The sequence below is a fragment of the Lipotes vexillifer genome, unplaced genomic scaffold (assembly GCF_000442215.2).
Source record: "Lipotes vexillifer unplaced genomic scaffold, Lipotes_vexillifer_v1.1 scaffold1154, whole genome shotgun sequence".
In the NCBI taxonomy this organism is placed as follows: Eukaryota; Metazoa; Chordata; class Mammalia; order Artiodactyla; family Lipotidae; genus Lipotes; species Lipotes vexillifer.
In genome coordinates, this window is record NW_006770904.1 from 1,358,349 (window position 1) to 1,366,323 (window position 7,975).

Sequence of the window (7,975 nt, forward strand, 5' to 3'; positions counted from 1 at the left end):
GTGGCCAGGGAGGCTTGTTAAGGATGCAGAACGTGAAATGAACCTCGCGGGAGCAGACAGGCAGAGGGTGATACACAACGAAAACCAGAAATAAAGGCCTCAAATATTATACTCGTAAAACCTGCAAAAGAAAACTGAACTACATAAAGAAAATTAACAAAGAGTTCAGTGCGACTCTTTTTCTGAGCTCTTTTTCTCTATCTACTTGTTTGTATCTCCCTTTTATTGAACAAATGAAAACAAAACCAAAAAAATGATGGTATTTCATATTTGCAAACAGAATAATTTTCCTTTATATCTGAATAGTAGTTTAGGTATATTTCCACTGTCCTCTGATTAGTAATATTCTGTAATATTTAATCCTTGTACATTTATTTTTTTTTAACTGAGAAAGGTACTAAATTTTCCCATCATTTTTTTCTATAATGACTCAACCCACTTCTCACAGGAAGGGGAACATTAATTAAAAGTCATTAATATCAGCCTTATAATGTCATGTGAGACTATGTTTAACAAGGAATATTCAAGATAATCTAGGGAATAGTTTCAGATATCTCATAAGCTCATGTGAAATTGGATTTAAAACCTTATCTATTCAAAATCTTGCAAAATTAGAGGTACCTTCCCTTAGAAAGCTAATAAAGTTTAAAAAGTTAAAATGGAGGAGGAATGCAAAATCTCTACCCCAATTCATTGTCACTGAGCTATAATAAAGAAGGCATCAGACCAAGTTCAACTTAGCTGTGATACAGTCTGCATTTATATGCTCTTTTTGAAGAGAAAAAAACGTAAACAGAAATAATTAAGAGGTATATTTCCTGGGTTTTCCAAATGGTTTGCATATTAATTTACTACTCTTTCTATATTACAAAGACAAGTTCTTAGAGAAAAGTCTTGAAGCATCAACACCAACACATTTGAGGATGATTATTTCTAGGAGATAGAACAGACTAGAACTTTTATGTTTTTCTTATCTCAAGCATATGTTACTTTTATAATTAAAACATTCAAACAGAAAACATATACATTTAGATTCCTTTAATATGTGATTTCATGTCTTTTGATATATGGGTTCTACTATTTTGCTGTAAAATCGTAAATAAAATAAAACAAAACATAAAATAACACCAATCTACTGAATCCCACCAGATGCCCATGCTGGACGTGGAATGGGTGATTTCCAGGTAGATGCCCTGCCTCCTGCCTCACAGACCCCTCTCTGATACCTTGTCTGATGTTTGAAATGCTAAAATTAGAGAGTCATCCCCCATATATTTTGAATTTGCCACATGAATGCCAAATCAGATGTATTTTTAGAGGTTTTAATATGAGAAAAAATTTTTCTTTCAAAGGAGAAAGTAAAAAAAAATCAAAACAAAACAGAAGAAACCGGATGACTGACAAGAGGGAACAGGTTACTGGAGAGGGAGGCTGATTTCATCAGAGGCCAACCCTGCCACAAAGTCTGACTAGGGTGAGACTTGCTTTATTGTAAAAGCTCTTACTTCTTTTTCTTCTTCTTTTTTTAAATAACAGGTCTAACTTTAAGTTTATGACTTTCCTTTCCTTAAACCCATCATAAGGTTGAAGTCCCAGGCAATCAAACCGCCCAAACTCTAGAGACAGTGTCTGTAGGAAGAGAGGAGACAAATGCTTGTGTCATCTGGGGCAGATGCAGCAGGACACGGGGTCGGGGGCGGTCAGCTAAATGGTTGACAGACTGGTTAGAGCCAAGCGCGGGCTGGGAGGGCTGTGTGACTCCTCAGGGGCTACATTCTCTTGCAGGCTGTATGTCATGAACACCATTCAAGCACTCACAGAAAAGAGCACTAAGTATCCATTGTGGTCCTGATCCGGGGGAGAGGAGCAGCATTTAGGAGGGGGCAAGGAACTCCCCCTAGGTCCATCTCCCCTCTCTCCACTAGGGAACAAACACTTTGTCCTGTGAAGAGGAGGGCAACAAGCATTGCTGCCCTTGGGAACTTTGGTGAAAACTTACTGCAGTAGGGAAAATGAATAACAGAAAAAACACAACTCTACTCCTTAAGGAGGGACAAGGTTGCCAGCTGAGTCCACCACAACAGCTGAGCTAGGGAAGAACAAGAGGGCCACAGTCCAGAAACCTGAGAACATGGTGCACGTAGAAGGCTGAGGCTGCATCAGAACAGAGGTGGCATCCCATCCTCCTCTTCACCCCTTAATGCCAAGTTAAGGAGCTTGAAATGAGAGGTAACAGCAAACTACTGCTGGAAGAGGACCAGGAGAAGAATAGAGTGTGTAGAGCACCCTCTCTGAGGCATAGCACAAAGGAAACACCTAAAACTGGAATGGAACAAGCATTTCTCTTATAACCCAACCCCCACCCCAAACAATAAGTGACTCTATAGGAATCTGAAGGCTTTGGTGCTCTGATGGTGGCCTTAACAACAACAAATCTCTCCAACCCAGTCCAACTCTTGACTAGAAAGGCTCTAACTCCCACGCAAAGGGCCTTGCTAGGCATCAAAACCATTTACATTGGTCTCTACTGTCTTATGCAAGATGTCTAGCTTTCAACAAAAATTACAAGGCATACAAAAAGGCAAGAAAAAACATATGCAGAAGAGGAAAAGCAATCGGAACCAGTCAGATATGATACAGATGTTAGAACTTTCAGAGAACTTAAAATAACTGACCAATATGTTAAAGGCTCCAATGAGAAAGGTGAACAATATATACTACCAAGCGGGAATTTCATCTGTGAGGTGAAACTATGAAAAAAAAAAAAAAAAAAGAAATGCTAGCGGGGAAAAACACAAAAACAAAAAAGAAATGCTAGCGGTGAAAAACACAGTAACAATGATAAGAAAAGAAAAGGAAAAGAAAAGAAAAGAAAAGAAAAACCAAAACCAAAAAACCCCAGAATTCTATGTTCTATGCTCATTGAAAATAATTTTCGAAGATGAAAGAGAAGTACAAACTTTCTTAGAAAACAAAAACTGAGGAGATCCACTGCCAGCAGACCTACTTGACGATAAATGTTAAAGGAAGCTCTTTAGGCACAGAGAATATGGTATCAGATGGGAACTCATATTTACCCCCCCAAAAAGAAAAGCAATGGAAACACAATAAATGAAGATAAAATTAAAAAAAAATTTTAATTGCTTGTTCTAAAAGATAATTTAATGTCTACAGTAGTAAAAATGTACTATATGTTTAGAGCATGTGTAAATGTAAATGGTATGACAATAATAGCACAAAGGATGAAAAGGAGGAATTGTGAATACACTGTTATATAAAGTCTTTATACTACATGTAAAGTAATGGAATATTATTTGAAGGCAGATGACTATATTTTCTTAAAAGATACAAATAAGTCAACAGAGGAGAAAAACAGAACCATGAAAATGCTTAATTAAGGCATAAAAAGAAGGAAAAAATGAAGCAAATAGGAAACAGCTGGCACGATCATAGATCTTATTCCAACTACATGAAAAATAAAAATAAAAGGAAGGGTCTAACACATGAATTTAAAGAGAGAGACTGCTAGACTGGGTAAAAAAGCAAGTCCCAAGTATATATTACGGATGAGAAATCCATTTTAAATATAAAGACATAATAGATTGAAAGTAAAGTTTGTAGAAAGATATACCTTTAAAAATTAACTAAAATACAGCTGAAAAAACTATATGCTAATATCAGACAAAGCAGACATCAAAACAAGGAATATTATCAAGGATGAACAGGAACATTACATAATGATAAAAGGGTTACCTTTCCACGAACATATAACAATCCTAAATGTGTAGCAATGAAACCAGAGCTTCAAAATAAATGAGGCTAAAACAAAAAAGCAATAAACAAATCCACAATTGCAGCTGAAGACTTCAACACTCTACTCTCAGTAATTGATAAAACAAGTATATAGAAAATCAGTAGGAACACAGAAGACTTGAAAAATACTGTCAACCAACTAGACCTAGTTAACAGTTATGTTCCACCCAAAGAGCAGAATATGCTTTCCTTATAAGCGTACGGGGAATATTCACCAATGTGTATATTCTGAGCTACAAAGCCAACGTCGACAAATTTCAGTGAACAGAAATCATACTTACGTTTTTGCTTGAAAACAGAATAACTGAGAAATCAGTTACTGGAAGATATCTGAACAATCCCCCAATATTTCAGAATTAAATAACACATTTCTAAACAATCCATGAGTCAGAAATGAAAGTCTCAAAGAAAAGTTAGAAATATTTTGAACTGGATAAAAACCAAAATATAACATTCAAAATTCATAGGATGCAGCTAAAGCAGTGGTTAGTGGGAAATTTATTGTATCCAACACTTCTATTAGAAAAGAAGGTCTCAGATAAATAATCTAAGTTCTCAGCTTTAGAAATTAGAAAAAGACAATCAAACTAAACCAAAATCAAGGAGCAGGAAGGAAATAATAGAGGTATCTTTCAAGTGGCCAGTGGCTACGAAGCTATGGCACATCAATACGACGTAATACTACTCAGCAATAGAGAGGAATGAACTATTGACGCCCACAAAAACATGGACAAATTCACATGTATTCTGCTAAGTGAAAGAAGCCAGACCCCCAAAGCTCCTTATTCTGATTCCTTTCATATGACACTCTGGAAAACGTACGAATACAGGGAGGAAAAGAGATCAGTGGCTGCTAGGGGCTGTTGGGTGCAGGGGGGAGGTGTCTATACAGAAGTGCCACAGAGGAATTTTGGGGCGATGGAACTGTTCTCTGTGGAACTGTGGGGCTGGACACACGACTGTACACATTTGTCGAAAACCACAGAACTGTGCACCCTAAGGTGAATTGTAGGGTGTGTAAATACAAACACCACTAACCAGGATGTGGTGGACATCTAAGATGAAATGCAAGCTGAGACAGATGGCTGAGTACAAGTGAACTCCACAACCATGACCTAGGTAACCCAGGCAAAGGGGGTCTGACCAGACAATGTGATGGCTAAAGACAAAAAGAGCTGCACACAGACACTATGCTGTGACTGTAAACCTGTTTTTCACGGGCGGGGGGGGGGGGGCGGCTAGTTTATTGGTATGCTAGAGCTGAACAAATAAGTGAACATACTGTAAGATGAGAAGGAGGTTTCTTACTGTTGGTGAAAGAAAAATGAAAGGAAATGGAGGAGGCTAAAATAAACTCTGTGGGACTGGACTGGAACTGGAATTATCAGTATGGACTCATGTTCTCATTTGTGTTGTGTGTGTGTGTGTGTGTGTGTGTGTGTGTGTGTGCGTGTTTGCGCGCATACACATACACAGATACAGAAATAAACACAGATGTATGTATATGTACGAGTTAGCATAAATATGCATATTTCCCAGCTCTATCCAACGAGATGGGCTAGAAGCAGTGACAGGTTAGTAGCCAGAAACACACCACCTAGCAGCTAGATCTTGGTTCCTAAATACCATTCTCCAGTAAAGTGAACCAGGGGTTCCTGGGGAAATGGTGAATTCCATGGCTGGAACATCTTGGGTGTCAAAAAGTAAGGAACTGGGATTCCCTGGTGGCGCAGTGGTTAAGAATCCGCCTGCCAGTGCAGGGGACATGGGTTCGAGCCCTGGTCCAGGAAGATCCCACGTGCCTAGGAGCAACTAAGCCCATACGCCACAACTACTGAGCCTGTGCTCTAGAGCATACAAGCCACAACTACTGAGCCCACATGCCACAACTACTGGAGCCCACACGCCTAGAGCCCATGCTCCGCAACAAGAGAAGCCACTGCAATGAGAAGCCTGCGCACCGCAACGAAGAGTAGCCCCCGCTCACCACAACTAGAGAAAGCCCGGGCGCAGCAACAAAGACCCAACACAGCCAAAAATAAATGAATTAAAAAAAAAAAAAAAAAAAAAAAAGTAAGGAACCACTTAAAGAAAAAAAAAGAAGCAGCATGTTGAAAGGGCACAGGAACAGACCTCAAAGAGCTCTCAATGGTCAATGAGAACTTGAGCTACACAATAAATAACAACTGGATTATAACCCAAAGAATAAAATACATAACCTTGAGTCCATACTGAGGTAAATGAATGAATGGATGAATGAACTAATGGAGAAATGGTATCTTTTCCTTGCAGAAAAATTCTAATTGATAAATTAGGACACCATAGCAATACTTACCACAGGCAAGATCCATCAATGCATAAATAGGATATCTGCATAGTTTTAAAGTATCTCCGCAAATATTTAACATTTATAAAGGGAACAACAGTAAGTTTACAGTAGCTAGTCCTGGCAGACATCACCTTAACCAAGTAAAGAAGGTTAACATGACCAGTAATACATACTGACATACTGTGCCCCCAATATGATGCACTAAGGAAAGCACAACCACCCTATGGCGCCTCCCCAATAATGTATAACCTCAATCCAGCTGTGAGCACATATCAGAAAACCCCAAATTGAGAACATTCTACAAAATAACTGATCAGTACTCTCCATAAATGTCAAGGTCATGAAAGACAGGAAAGACTGAGGGACACGCTGGAGGAGCCACTACGACTAAGTGTGATGTGGGATCCTGAAGGAGAGCCTGGGACAGGAAAAGGACATCAGGGGAAAAACTGGTAAGTCCTATGCTTCAGTTGGCAATCCTGAGCTGAGGTTAGTTTCTTAGTGCTGACAAATGTTCTTGGTTATGTAAGACGCTAGCACAGGGGAGTCTGGGTAAAGAATATACAGGAACTCTCTCCACTAGTTTTTCGACTTTTTCTACAAAGACCAAAATAATCTTTTAAAAAATGACATTAAGGAAAAACCTATTTGCCAATGCTCCAGGACCTTTATTTTACTCTATTGACGCCAATATTCTGTCTCATTCAGATAAGCCTGCACAATCTCCATCTCCATGCTGTTCTTATTATACTCATCAAGACTTCTCTTTCTGACAAGCAATTTTTTTCTTTCCCATTATTTCATAGGAAACTATTAATTTAAACAAATTCCAACACTTCTCGTTCAATTTAAAGGCACAGGTAATTTCTCCAAAATACATCCTAACACACACACACACGCACACACACACACTCTCTTTAAATATCTGGCACCTAACACTATTCTTACCTTGTATCTTGTACCTATTTTTGCAGTTCTTATTCGGTTGTACGTATGATGCCTGAATGCCTCTACTCCGGTTCTAGCCATCGAGACTGCGAGAGAACCCAGCTTAGTACTACAGACAGACCGGTGCTATCTGATCATAACTAAAACAGGGACTAATTAATAAGGACCTGACTTTTTATCAGACAATGATTTAAAACAAATTTAAAAAGCAGTTAATTATTTTAAAGTGTGAAGCCCACAGCTCAGAAGTGTCAGAGCCAAGATTTAAAGCCAGGTCTCCACATTCAGATGTCATATTATACAAACCTAACCACAGAATGATCTGAAAGAAGGTCAACAATGAACTACAGTCAATAACCTAGCTTACAAATATGCATGAGTGAGTTGAATATTTACAGGTACAGACATTAAAAGCTTCAAGTAATTATTTCATTATGAAGAGTGGAACATATAAAATACAATCCCCAAGGAAAATGTAAACTAATAACCTTTTTAATTTCACAACAAATACACTCTGTTTTACAGTAAGTATGGCAGTTTAAGAATAATTAATTATACTATAAATCTTTAAAGTTTTTTATTTTACATATAGATATAAAATTTCAGTGAGAAGGATCCTCCTTATGAGAAGGATTTATAAAGGATACCATACGCGGGCTTCCCTGGTGGCGCAGTGGTTGAGAGTCCGCCTGCCGATGCAGGGGACGCGGGTTCGTGCCCCGGTCCGGGAAGATCCCACGTGCCGCGGAGCGGCTGGGCCCGTGAGCCATGGCCGCTGAGCCTGCGCTCCGCAACGGGAGAGGCCAGGACAGTGAGAGGCCCAAGTACCGCAAAAAAAAAAAAAAAAAAAAAAAAACAAACACCTTTTTAAGGGGGAGGGGGGAA

General features: G+C 38.8%; 1 protein-coding gene across 1 annotated transcript in view; it reads right to left on the reverse strand.

The window, feature by feature from the left end:
* Positions 1-7,975, reverse strand: part of HIVEP1 (HIVEP zinc finger 1) — an 87,078-nt gene that overhangs the window by 3,558 nt on the left and 75,545 nt on the right.